Raw genomic sequence first — 14,762 nt, 5'->3', positions numbered from 1 at the left:
GATATACTTGCAAAATTAACCCATCTAGATACAGCCAGACAACCCCTGGATACACAGCCAAAATTAACCCCTAAATATAACCTCAGAATTAACCCTTCTATATACAGCTAATTTTGTCTGAGATTCTAGCTATCTCTGAATTACATAAAAATATGAGGCTTTCATGTTCCTTTAATAGTTCCGCTAAATCAGGGTTGTGCCAGTATTGCCCCCCCGGACCCCCATGGGGCAATGAGTGTAAATAACCCCCATTTCCCTGAGCGGTGGGACAAACACTGGGCTGTCACTATTCTGCCAATGTCCCCAAGTGTCAAACGGATCATTAAAAAAAATTAATCATTAAAAACAAATTAATAGGACTTGGGGCAAATAACATGCTCTGTGGGGCAATAACCTCATCACTTGTTTAACCAACACTGTCCATTTAACCTGGGGGGGAGGGGTTTCTTGAAAGGAATTTGATGCCCAAATACTGGGGGTGTCGGTGAAATAAGGAGAAAAATGGATATTTGGGAAGTGAAGCCCCCGACCCCCCCCCCCATATAGTGAGTTTAATGGCTGAATCAATATGGAGGGGGGGCTGCGCCTGTTTAACTGCTGATTTGCCTCCTCTCTTTCTAAAGGGCTTTTAAGCCCCGAACAGCTGCCCCGTCACATGATCGATGGCTCCACAAATGGGCAATTATTTATCTGAAGTGTCCGTCCGTCTGTCTGTGACAAGTTCACTTTGTGACTTTCTGAGCCGAAACGCTGCGATAGTCTCTAAATGGGGAATAATGTTAAGCAGCAGCCCTGCCCTGCTTTATGGCTGAGATTCTAGCTATCTGTATAACAGAGCATTCTGTCACAGTGGCACAGATCCTATCTGATCCCCCCATTGTAAGCAGCAGTCCTGCCCTGCTTTATGGCTGAGATTCTAGCTATCTGTATAACAGAGCATTCTGTCACAGTGGCACAGATACTATCTGATCCCCCCATTGTAAGCAGCAGTCCTGCCCTGCTTTATGGCTGAGATTCTAGCTATCTGTATAACAGAGCATTCTGTCACACTGGCACAGATCCTATCTGATCCCCCCATTGTAAGCAGCAGTCCTGCCCTGCTTTATGGCTGAGATTCTAGCTATCTGTATAACAGAGCATTCTGTCACAGTGGCACAGATCCTATCTGATCCCCCCCATTGTAAGCAGCAGTCCTGCCCTGCTTTATGGCTGAGATTCTAGCTATCTGTATAACAGAGCATTCTGTCACAGTGGCACAGATCCTATCTGATCCCCCCATTGTAAGCAGCAGTCCTGCCCTGCTTTATGGCTGAGATTCTAGCTATCTGTATAACAGAGCATTCTGTCACAGTGGCACAGATCCTATCTGATCCCCCCATTGTAAGCAGCAGTCCTGCCCTGCTTTATGGCTGAGATTCTAGCTATCTGTATAACAGAGCATTCTGTCACAGTGGCACAGATCCTATCTGATCCCCCCATTGTAAGCAGCAGTCCTGCCCTGCTTTATGGCTGAGATTCTAGCTATCTGTATAACAGAGCATTCTGTCACAGTGGCACAGATCCTATCTGATCCCCCCATTGTAAGCAGCAGTCCTGCCCTGCTTTATGGCTGAGATTCTAGCTATCTGTATAACAGAGCATTCTGTCACAGTGGCACAGATCCTATCTGATCCCCCCATTGTAAGCAGCAGTCCTGCCCTGCTTTATGGCTGAGATTCTAGCTATCTGTATAAAGCAAATTAAACCAGTAAGTATATAATAATATAATATTATGAGACTAACATATTAGAAGTCTGCATTGCAGAAGGTGTTATTCTTCACTTTTGTTCTGACGTGAAATGACATTTTGAGAAAGAATGCAGTTGGTCTTCATTTTTCCCTTTGTGTGTGCGTGTGGGTGTTTGAAGGTCAGAATGAATAGAAGGATTAGCAATAAAGAAATAATAATAATAATAATAACAATAACAGCTTTATAATCCATTTCCAGGGTCCCTGACTCAGCAGGTAGATATAAAGGTAAACTTTGCCTTTAAAGAAGTTCCTATGCAGCCAATCAAGTCTGTATATTTAATAGGCCATAAACCCCTAATGCATTTTATAGTTTGTTATTTCCGACATTGGGGGAAAATACACGGAATAACCACAATCGGCGTTTGCTTTGGTCCCCGCTCCCTGCGCCGGGGGGGGGGGGGGGAAATCCCCTCTTATTCTGGATATTCCCATTATTCCGAGGCTTCTAGGGGAGCCAATCGGATTGCGGGGCTGTAATGAAGGGTCTCATTCACATTTAAAAGCTCAAAATCAGGTGCAGTTTAACTTGTCCTTTAATGGTGAAAACAATAGGGAGATTTGCTTGGATGCTTTGCACTGACATTAGTGAGTCAAGTATAATAAAGCCCAAACGGCCCCCCCACTAGCCCATAAATAGTGACTGTCTGTGGCATCTTACAACAGCCCCCATGGCATTTGCCGGAACCCACAGATTGCCAGTCCGGGCCTGAACCCATTGTCTTCTGGGTTTGTATCTGTTAGAGGAGCAGAAAAGCTCAGCCTCAAAATAATGAAACAGCGCCCTCTGTTGGGAAAATGAGGAAGGCAAGTTATTTTATACAGGCCAAGGGACTTCTTAGTAACCTCTAATATCCTTATCATTTACAGTAGGGGGTACATTATCCCTTATAATACATGAGTGATACTCAGAGTTCCCTGTATAACTCAGCCTGCAGCCTTGTGCCTTTATATGGGGGGCACAGAACCCCTCAGTGACTGCTAATATCCTTATCATTTATAGTAGGGGGTACATTATCCCTTATAATACATGAGTGATACTCAGAGTTCCCTGTATAACTCAGCCTGCAGCCTTGTGCCTTTATATGGGGGGCACAGAACCCCTCAGTGACTGCTAATATCCTTATCATTTACAGTAGGGGGTACATTATCCCTTATAATACATGAGTGATACTCAGAGTTCCCTGTATAACTCAGCCTGCAGCCTTGTGCCTTTATATGGGGGGCACAGAACCCCTCAGTGACTGCTAATATCCTTATCATTTACAGTAGGGGGTACATTATCCCTTATAATACATGAGTGATACTCAGAGTTCCCTGTATAACTCAGCCTGCAGCCTTGTGCCTTTATATGGGGGGCACAGAACCCCTCAGTGACTGCTAATATCCTTATCATTTACAGTAGGGGGTACATTATCCCTTATAATACATGAGTGATACTCAGAGTTCCCTGTATAACTCAGCCTGCAGCCTTGTGCCTTTATATGGGGGGCACAGAACCCCTCAGTGACTGCTAATATCCTTATCATTGACAGTTGGGGGTACCCCACCTTATTTTGCTCAGGAGGGGAGATGATATTTCCATGTAACACAAGATGCCGCCGCCCTCCCCGGACCCCCCGCACCCCCTTTCTGTTGATGTAATGTGTTTACTATGTGACATCATGTAGAATAACACGGGGGGGGGGGGAGTCTGGCTGAAATACCCCGGTGTGTGCCGGCGCCGCACATTTACAGGCCTGGAAAGTTCCATCGCTCGGGGATGAGTCAAATTCCGGTGTGTGAATAAGTGAGTTTTCCCTATGGGAGGCGCCGCTGCTCCCCAATCAGATTTTCCTCTGAATTCCAGGGAATTTGTGTAAAATTAATTGGGTATTTTGCATCCAGCCCCCCCCCCCCCCAGCTGCTTATACACAATCACATCATTCTACAACAGTTGAACAGTGGCCACCTTGCCTTACTATACACACTGCCTATCCCAGTGGCCACCTTGCCTTACTATACACACTGCCTATCCCAGAGGCCACCTTGCCTTACTATACACACTGCCTATCCCAGAGGCCACCTTGCCTTACTATACACACTGCCTATCCCAGAGGCCACCTTGCCTTACTATACACACTGCCTATCCCAGTGGCCACCTTGCCTTACTATACACACTGCCTATCCCAGAGGCCACCTTGCCTTACTATACACACTGCCTATCCCAGTGGCCACCTTGCCTTACTATACACACTGCCTATCCCAGTGGCCACCTTGCCTTACTATACACACTGCCTATCCCAGTGGCCACCTTGCCTTACTATACACACTGCCTATCCCAGTGGCCACCTTGCCTTACTATACACACTGCCTATCCCAGAGGCCACCTTGCCTTACTATACACACTGCCTATCCCAGTGGCCACCTTGCCTTACTATACACACTGCCTATCCCAGTGGCCACCTTGCCTTACTATACACACTGCCTATCCCAGTGGCCACCTTGCCTTACTATACACACTGCCTATTCCACTGGCCACCTTGCCTTACTATACACACTGCCTATCCCAGAGGCTACCTTGCCTTACTATACACACTGCCTATCCCAGAGGCTACCTTGCCTTACTATACACACTGCCTATCCCAGAGGCTACCTTGCCTTACTATACACACTGCCTATCCCAGTGGCCACCTTGCCTTACTATACACACTGCCTATCCCAGAGGCTACCTTGCCTTACTATACACACTGCCTATCCCAGTGGCCACCTTGCCTTACTATACACACTGCCTATCCCACTGGCCACCTTGCCTTACTCTTTGCCCACCCTTTAAACTGCCCTGGTTGCCCCCTGCCCTGTGTGTGATAGGTGAGAGGAGGGGGGGCACTTGACAGCCTGGAAACCCCCATAATGTTGGGGCGCCCCCAGCAGGCATTCAGTAAGGAGATCTCTGCCTGACGATCGTTATGTCTGGGGATCCCAGAGCACAGGACAATGTGGCCATAAAAGTGAGGAACCGGCTCAACATGTGGCCTAATGGCGGGGGGGGGGGCACAAAGGGCTATTAAGGCAATTAAAAGCCCATATTATCTGTCCCTAATAGTCCCACAGTCACATCCCAGACCCCCCAGCACAGGGCTCTCCCCCCCCCCATCAGTACAATAAAACCACTTTCATACCCAGCGCTCCCCCCACCATCAAAGGGAACTGGGAGTTTTCTGCATTGGGACTCAGCCCCCCCCCCCCGGGACACTCCCACCTTTATAAATAGCATTAGGGGCTCATTCACCCCCATAAATGTTTTCATGACCCCACACTGCTTTATATTGGGGTTCCTTTTGCCATTTATACCCCAGTTGCATACATGGGGGGGGGGGGGGGGGTATCCCAACGTTTCCATAGGGAGATTGGCCTCGGTTTAACTTGCCCTTTACTCTGTTCTACTCACATTATACACCTTGGGGCTGTTTTTTATGCCTCGTTTTTATTTTTTATTGTAATTAAAGCTACAAATCCCGATGGGCGGAGGGAGGTTTGGGGCAATGGGACCGAGTTCTGTTTTGGGGCCCTCGCTCCGTTGTGACAGCTTTGCCTTTAATAGGGTATTCTTTAGGGGCTGAGTGCAAGTTGTGGTGCCCCAGGTCTTTTTTTTTTTTGGAGTTGCCCCTGTAGATACTGAGTTGCCCCTGTAGGTACTGAGTTGCCCCTGTGGGTACTGAGTTGCCCCTGTGGGTACTGAGTTGCCCCTGTAGGTACTGAGTTGCCCCTGTGGGTACTGAGTTGCCCCTGTGAGTACTGAGTTGCCCCTGTGGGTACTGAGTTGCCCCTGTGGGTACTGAGTTGCCCCCTGTGGGTACTGAGTTGCCCCCTGTAGGTACTGAGTTGCCCCTGTAGATACTGAGTTGCCCCCGTGGGTACTGAGTTGCACTTGTAGATACTGAGTTGCCCCTGTAGATACTGAGTTGCCCCAGTGGGTACTGAGTTGCTCCTGTGAGTACTGAGTTGCCCCTGTAGATACTGAGTTGCCCCTGTGGGTACTGAGTTGCCCCAGTGGGTACTGAGTTGCCCCTGTGGGTACTGAGTTGCCCCTGTAGATACTGAGTTGCCCCTGTAGATACTGAGTTGCCCCTGTAGATACTGAGTTGCCCCTGTGGGTACTGAGTTGCCCCAGTGGGTACTGAGTTGCCCCTGTGAGTACTGAGTTGCTCCTGTAGATACTGAGTTGCTCCTGTGGGTTCTGAGTTGCCCCTGTGGGTACTGAGTTGCCCCTGTGGGTACTGAGTTGCCCCTGTAGATACTGAGTTGCTCCTGTGGGCACTGAGTTGCCCCTGTAGATACTGAGTTGCCCCTGTGGGTACTGAGTTGCCCCTGTAGATACTGAGTTGCCCCTGTGGGTACTGAGTTGCCCCTGTGGGTACTGAGTTGCCCCTGTAGATACTGAGTTGCCCCTGTGGGTACTGAGTTGCCCCTGTAGATACTGAGTTGCCCCTGTAGATACTGAGTTGCCCCTGTGGGTACTGAGTTGCCCCAGTGGGTACTGAGTTGCCCCTGTGAGTACTGAGTTGCTCCTGTAGATACTGAGTTGCTCCTGTGGGCACTGAGTTGCCCCTGTAGATACTGAGTTGCCCCTGTGGGTACTAAGTTGCCCCTGTAGATACTGAGTTGCTCCTGTGGGCACTGAGTTGCCCCTGTAGATACTGAGTTGCCCCTGTGGGTACTGAGTTGCCCCTGTAGATACTGAGTTGCCCCTGTGGGTACTGAGTTGCCCCTGTAGATACTGAGTTGCTCCTGTGGGCACTGAGTTGCCCCTGTAGATACTGAGTTGCCCCTGTGGGTACTGAGTTGCCCCTGTAGATACTGAGTTGCCCCTGTAGATACTGAGTTGCCCCTGTGGGTACTGAGTTGCCCTTGTAGATACTGAGTTGCCCCTGTGGGTACTGAGTTGCCCCAGTGGGTACTGAGTTGCTCCTGTGGGTAATGAGTTGCCCCCATTGGTACTAAGTTGCCCTGTGGGTACTGAGTTGCCCCCGTGGGTACTGAGTTGCCCCTGTGGGTAATGAGTTGCCCCCATGGGTACTAAGTTGCCCCGTGGGTACTGAATTGCCCCCGTGGGTACTGAGTTGCTCCTGTGGGTACTGAGTTGCTCCTGTGGGTACTGAGTTGCCCCCATGGGTAATGAGTTGCCCCCGTGGGTACTGAGTTGCTCCTGTGGGTACTGAGTTGCCCCCGTGGGTAATGAGTTGCCCCTGTAGATACTGAGTTGCCCCTGTAGATACTGAGTTGCTCCTGTGGGTACTGAGTTGCCCCTGTGGGTACTGAGTTGCCCCCTGTGGGTACTGAGTTGCCCCTGTAGATACTGAGTTGCTCCTGTGGGTACTGAGTTGCCCCTGTAGATACTGAGTTGCCCCAGTGGGTACTGAGTTGCCCCAGTGGGTACTGAGTTGCCCATAGTGGATTTTATGAGCACAAAACATGTACATGTTCTCCAGTATGATGTGAGTAGGGGGCACTTGGCCGGTTCAGAGCCTTATTACTATTGATCTGGGGCAGGTTCTACCCTCCAGTTTGGGTCGGTGCTGGGGGGGGGGGGGGTCTCGTCCCTTTGATCCACTGTTCTTGCACTTCCTGTGCTTGGAGCTTGACCTCCCCTTCATTTCTCTTCTGTTCAACCCCCCCCCCCCCCCAGCCGCTTGTTCTTTCTTTCTGCCCTGGGGGGGGGGGGGGGGGGGGGGGGGATCAAGGCTTAGGAGACGCTCTGACCTCCCAGGTCCCAAACAGAACTTGTCTTTATAGACTATGGGGGGGATATGGGCCCAGTCAGTGAACGTACAAAGCTGCGGAAAGTTCTTGTCTTTTTTTTAAAGGGGAAGTATACCCTATTCACATGACTTTCCTATAAATGTACAAGGACATAACCCAGTGGGAGGCAGCTCTGTGCCCTCGTCTCGCCCACTAAGAGAAGCCATGTAAAGGGCGTAGGGTTTCTAATTGGCCGCTGCAACTTTCCCTTTAAAGCTTTCTGTGCTCTTCCAATAGCGTTGTCCGTAAGAGAGCCGCCCTATGACATCACCACTGTACTATGACATCACTATTTTACACGGGATACTGATACCTCCCTGATGTGTTGACCCAAGTGGTTGTAAGGGGTGTAGGGGGGGGGTGTAAGGAGGGGGGTGTAAGGAATCCAAGCCTGAAGGCTTCACGGGGGGGGGTTCAATATGGGGGTCCATCTCGAGGGTCCGTAAGAGCACAATTTGGGGTTAATGTGTACCTACCACCATAGATATGGCTGAATGGCTGATAGTGTTTGGGACCGAGACATATGTTGGGCCAACTAGGGGGGCTTGATCCAAAAAAGGCTGAAGACCCCCATTTGTGCCCTTTCAGTAGTTTGGTCCATTAGAGCCTCCGTACAGCAGGAGTCAATGCCAATTAGAGACTCACCTGTAATTACCAGTCCCGTTATCTCTCCTGGGGGGATGGAAAACCCTTTTATGTCCCCAGAACCCGGCACTCGGTGTCTCCCCACTCGGATTTAACCCTTCTATTGCCAGCAGGGATATAAAGGGGTTAATAGCTTGGCCAATCAATGGCAGCACAAAGCTGACAAGTGAACTCCTGCCTCTCACATCTGTTTGGGCCCCCGGTCTGTGTCCCCTGCGGATTAACGTGACAATGGGGCCCCTTTGTGTCGTGTCTGACAGGTCAGCGAGGGAGAGAGGCTACACTGGGCCGGTCCCGCCGGGAGTCAGCACTTGTGTTACCCCCTCACAATGGGAACCTGAATGGTAAGGGGGGTATGGGGGGGGGCAAGCAGGGGGGCTGCAGCATTATGGGAGAGGCCTGCTATACCGGAATGAAGGGATTCAACTAGTATTATAAGGCATAATGTACCCCCTACTGTAAATGATAAGGATATTAGCAGTCACTGAGGGGTTCTGTGCCCCCCATATAAAGGCACAAGGCTGCAGGCTGAGTTATACAGGGAACTCTGAGTATCACTCATGTATTATAAGGGATAATGTACCCCCTACTGTAAATGATAAGGATATTAGCAGTCACTGAGGGGTTCTGTGCCCCCCATATAAAGGCACAAGGCTGCAGGCTGAGTTATACAGGGAACTCTGAGTATCACTCATGTATTATAAGGGATAATGTACCCCCTACTGTAAATGATAAGGATATTAGCAGTCACTGAGGGGTTCTGTGCCCCCCATATAAAGGCACAAGGCTGCAGGCTGAGTTATACAGGGAACTCTGAGTATCACTCATGTATTATAAGGGATAATGTACCCCCTACTGTCAATGATAAGGATATTAGCAGTCACTGAGGGGTTCTGTGCCCCCCATATAAAGGCACAAGGCTGCAGGCTGAGTTATACAGGGAACTCTGAGTATCACTCATGTATTATAAGGGATAATGTACCCCCTACTGTAAATGATAAGGATATTAGCAGTCACTGAGGGGTTCTGTGCCCCCCATATAAAGGCACAAGGCTGCAGGCTGAGTTATACAGGGAACTCTGAGTATCACTCATGTATTATAAGGGATAATGTACCCCCTACTGTAAATGATAAGGATATTAGCAGTCACTGAGGGGTTCTGTGCCCCCCATATAAAGGCACAAGGCTGCAGGCTGAGTTATACAGGGAACTCTGAGTATCACTCATGTATTATAAGGAATAATGTACCCCCTACTGTAAATGATAAGGATATTAGCAGTCACTGAGGGGTTCTGTGCCCATATAAAGGCACAAGGCTGCAGGCTGAGTTATACAGGGAACTCTGAGTATCACTCATGTATTATAAGGAATAATGTACCCCCTACTGTAAATGATAAGGATATTAGCAGTCACTGAGGGGTTCTGTGCCCCCCATATAAAGGCACAAGGCTGCAGGCTGAGTTATACAGGGAACTCTGAGTATCACTCATGTATTATAAGGGATAATATACCCCCTACTGTAAATGATAAGGATATTAGCAGTCACTGAGGGGTTCTGTGCCCCCCATATAAAGGCACAAGGCTGCAGGCTGAGTTATACAGGGAACTCTGAGTATCACTCATGTATTATAAGGTATAATGTACCCCCTGCTGTAAATGATAAGGATATTAGCAGTCACTGAGGGGTTCTGTGCCCATATAAAGGCACAAGGCTGCAGGCTGAGTTATACAGGGAACTCTGAGTATCACTCATGTATTATAAGGGATAATGTACCCCCTACTGTAAATGATAAGGATATTAGCAGTCACTGAGGGGTTCTGTGCCCCCCATATAAAGGCACAAGGCTGCAGGCTGAGTTATACAGGGAACTCTGAGTATCACTCATGTATTATAAGGGATAATGTACCCCCTACTGTAAATGATAAGGATATTAGCAGTCACTGAGGGGTTCTGTGCCCCCCATATAAAGGCACAAGGCTGCAGGCTGAGTTATACAGGGAACTCTGAGTATCACTCATGTATTATAAGGGATAATGTACCCCCTACTGTCAATGATAAGGATATGTGTGTATGTTGTACACCTTATATGTGGCATTTTCACTGCAGCTGCTGGGAGCCAGGAAGCGGGTGACACTCAGGACTGAGCAGAGAAGAGATGACAGTCGTTACATGGAGCTGCCGGACACAGGGACCAGGGGGATAAATGAGTGGATTTTCTCCTGATATACTAATTAAAAGCAAATATTAATAAATATTAAAATGGCGGGTATATGGGCTGTTGGCCAGAGAACTGGATGACGAGCCGCTGTGGCCCCAGTCCACTGGTAAAATCAAACCTGCCCAATTTTAGGCCAGATATTGGTTGGGGGCCCATACATGGGCAGATAAGCTGTCCAATCAGTCTGAAGGACCCGGATCAGCTGCTGAAATCTGCCCATTTATGGCCCCTTAAGAAGAGATCAGATTAAGGTCAGTATATAGGGATCCTATCTGCCCCCCCACACGGAACCTTCAGCTTCAAGAAGCGCTATTGGTCCCCCAGCTCCATAGACCCAGGCCCAGGGGTCACTGGGAGATTCCCTGTAGCTGTAATTCAGCGCAGACAGGGGCCCCATCATGAGCGGAACCCTGGTCGGTACATCCCCACCGGCCCACACAGGGCTATAGCTGGGAGAGCAGTCGGCCCCATTGACTGGGTTTATTCTCAAGGAAGCCCCCTAGGGGTTAGAGGGCAGTACAGCAACTAGAACTTATTGGGTGTAAAAGAACCTGCTTCTTTTCCCTGATTGGCTGTTTAATAGAGACTTAGACTAGAGATAAAGCCAATGTTGGAATTGAACCCCAGACCTGAGCGCTCCCAGCCGGCCGTGCTACCCGTGTAGCCATCATGTTGGGTTGTTAGACCTCCTTTCCTTTTGGACCTTTCAGTGGAGCCCGGCTCCTCCTCTGGGGCAGCAATAAGTATCAGCGACAAACAGCTCTGTGTAGGAAACCCAGGTTGGCCCAGTGGTTAGTGCTGCTGCCTGGCGGTGCTGGAGGTGTGAGTTCAAATCCAACCTGGGAATGTTCAGCCGGGATTTTAGTTTTTGCCCCGGGTCTCTACAAGCGACAAAGAAGCAAAACGCCGACCCGGTGCCTGCACTGCCCTCTCTCTACCCTGGGGTCCTGAGTCCAACTCCATCTTGGAGTTTCTATGCTTTCCCTGCATCCACGTGGGCTACTCCCGCACTCGCCATTCATACACCACCGAACATTCGCCATTCATACACCACCGAACATACGCCATTCATACACCACCGAACATACGCCATTCACACACCTGCTTTGGAGTTGGCCGACGCACTTACAGAGACAACATCTAAACTCCAAGCAGATGACGATCAGGCTGGAATTGAACTCAGGACCCAAGGGCTTTCGAGCCGGCAATGCTACCGTTTGGCCACCGTGTCGAACTTGGTCCATTTTGGTTTCTTCCCTTATGTAGCGTCAACTCAGGCAGCCAAGCTAAAAACAACTCGGGTTGGGATTGAACTCAGGCTCCTAGTTCTTCAGAGCCAGCAACGCTACCGTTTGGCCACCAAATCTTCCCTTATGTAGCGTCAATTCAGGCAGCCAAGCTAAAAACCCAGATCACTAGTATTTTCGAGACTTGCTACCTGCACAGAGGCTGGGCTTGAACCCAGAACCCAAGAGCGCAAAGGCAGGTGCACTTACCAGTGGTCTACCTCTCCAGGTCATGTTATTAGTCTTCCCATTAGACTGTTCAGGTTGTGGAGAACATAACAGGGAAAAGATAAATGTAAGACTTCTGGCAAATTGTGCCAAGATGGGACTTGAACTCAAGACCCTACAGCTGTAAGATACAAGCATTTACCACTAAGGGAATATACCAAGCACAGTGGGGGAGTTCTCTTATGGGGTGGTAGGTTAGCACATAAAGCTGCTTGTAAACAATACTGTGGTCAGAATTGAACCCAGGGCCCAAGGTATAAAAGGGCAGGCATACTGACCACTGAGCCATGACAACAGACGGGGGTGAAGATTGTGTTTCTTGGATTTCCACTAAGCTATCAGTATTGGGCAGGGAGAACATGAGAAGATGAAGACTTGTTTCAAATCATGCCAAGACTGGAATTGAACTCGGGGCCCTAGTGCTAAAAGGGAAGAACACTGAGCACTGAGCCCTGAGCCACCACACAGGAGACATGGTTGCACTAAGTTCCTTGGCTTTCCATTATACCAGAGCTGTCCAACCAGAGGCAATTGTGGAGACGTCTAAAGAAAATTTATGGCCCCCCAGTCTAGTCAAGGCCTCCACAGACTACCCTGAAAGACATCATTATTTTCCTGGCAACGCTGTATGAGAAGCAATGGGCTTAGGACCACTAAGCCAACACAGAGTGGTGCTGTGTCCTTCAGCTATCTATTAGACTATCAGTATTGGGCAGGAGAACATAACTAGATAAAGACTTTTTACAAATCATGCCAAGGTTGGAATTGAACTCAGGCCCTAAAGTTTGAAGTACAGGAGCCACGCCCACTAAGCCAACATAGAGTGGTGCTGTGCCCTTCAGCTTTCTAGATTAGATTCTATCAGTGTTGGTCAAAGAGAACATAACAAAAGAGACTTTTACTTCTTGCAGATCATGCCAAACCTGGAATTGAATTCAGGACCCTTGCGCTAAAAGGGAGAAGCACTGAGCCACAAGGCGGTGCCGGCCCTTTATACAGCACTATATTCCTGGCAGTGCTTGGGCCCTGACTATAATCTCTACTCTCTCTCCCAAGAGCTGATTGGCTTCTCCTCATTCTGTACCCAACAGGCAGAAGCTATAGGACACTTCTCCCTTGGGCTTGGTTGTTAGTGCTGATGCCTTCACTGCAGGAGGACCTTAGTTCAAATCCACCCTGGGTGCTGCTTATATGCAGCTTTAAATGGTCTCAACCAGCCAGGACAACCCAAAAGAGAGACTCTCAGCTCCTCCTGACTTGTTACTGCATGCACCTTGCACCACTTGGGTGTTGATTTGCCCTCCAACATTGGCTCTACTAGTCCTTGTCTTCTTATGTTCTCTGATAGCCTAATGGAAATGCGGGAAGCCCTCCCAGGGTGGTGGCACACTGTCTGCTGCCTCCCTATCAAAGTGCTTGGGTCCTGAGTTCAGTTTCAGCCTTAGTGCAATTTTGTTTTTAGCTTGGCTGCCTGAATTGCGGCTACATAAGGGAAGAAACCCATAAGGGTCTTGTTCAACATGGTGGCCAACTGGTAGTATTGCTGTTGGCCAACTGGTAGTATTGCTGTTTCAAAAAGACTATGGATCTGAGTTCAGTTCCTACCAAAGATGGTTTTAGCTTGGCTGCCTGAGTGAACGCTACATAAGGGAAGAAACTCAACAGGACCGAGGTCAAATGGTAGTTTCAAAAACATTAGGGATCTGAGTTCAGTTCCTGCCATAGAGAGTTTAAGCTTGGCTGCCTTAGCTGACGCTACATAAGGGAAGAAACCCAAATGAGCATTGGTCAACATGGTGGCCAAGCAGAAACATTGCTGTCTTCAAAGAACTTCGTGCCTGGGTTGTTCTTAGCTTTGCTGCCTGAGTTAACGCTACATAAGGGAAAAAACCCCCATGAACCTTGTTCAATGTTGTGGCCGAGCGCTAGCATTGCGGTTTCTGAAGGTCTTGGGCCTGAGTTCATTTCCAGCCAGGGTTATTTTTAGCTTGGCTGCCTGAGTTGGCACTACATAAGGGAACAAACCCAAGGGAACCAATATGTCTATGAATATTCTCATTCATCCATGTCATGATATACAGTATCTAGTAGAATTAAGTCCGAAAGGGCCATGTTAGACACGTTGGCCGAATGGTAGCATTGCTGGCTTGAAAGCTCTTGGGTCCTGAGTTCAATTCCTGCTTTAACACACTTTAGTTTTTAGCTTGGATGCCTGAATTAATGCATAAGGAAAGAAACCCAAACCTGACAAAAGCAAGATGGTGGCCAAATGGTAGCATTGCTGTCTCAAAAGTCCTTGGGACCTTAGTTCAATTCCTACCAAAGATGGTTTTAGCTAGGCTGCCTGAGTTATCGCTACGTAAGGTAAGAAACCCAACAGGGCTTTGTTCAGCATGGTGGCCAAACGGTAGAGTTGCTGGCTCTGAAGGATTGGAACCTGAGCTCAATTCCAACCAGAGTTGTTTTTAGCTTGGCTGCCTGAGTTAACACTACATAAGGGAAGAAAGCCAAGATGGCTTTGTTCAGCATGGTGGCCAAACGGTAGAGTTGCTGACTCTGAAGGACTTGGGACTTGAGTTCAATTCCAACCGGAGTTGTTTTTAGCTTGGCTGCCTGAGTTAACACTACATAAGGGAAGAAAGCCAGAAAAACCCAGTCCAGCATGGTGGCCAAACGGTAGCGTTGCTGATTTTAACAAATTTGGGACTTGAGCTCAATTCCAACCAGCGTAGGTTTTAGCTCGGCTGCCTTAGTTGACGCTACATAAAGGAAGAAACCCAACCAGACCAAGTTCGACACGGTGGCCAAACGGTAG

Source organism: Xenopus tropicalis, chromosome 10 (assembly GCF_000004195.4).
Source record: "Xenopus tropicalis strain Nigerian chromosome 10, UCB_Xtro_10.0, whole genome shotgun sequence".
In the NCBI taxonomy this organism is placed as follows: Eukaryota; Metazoa; Chordata; class Amphibia; order Anura; family Pipidae; genus Xenopus; species Xenopus tropicalis.
Note: the sequence above shows the minus strand (reverse complement) of the source record.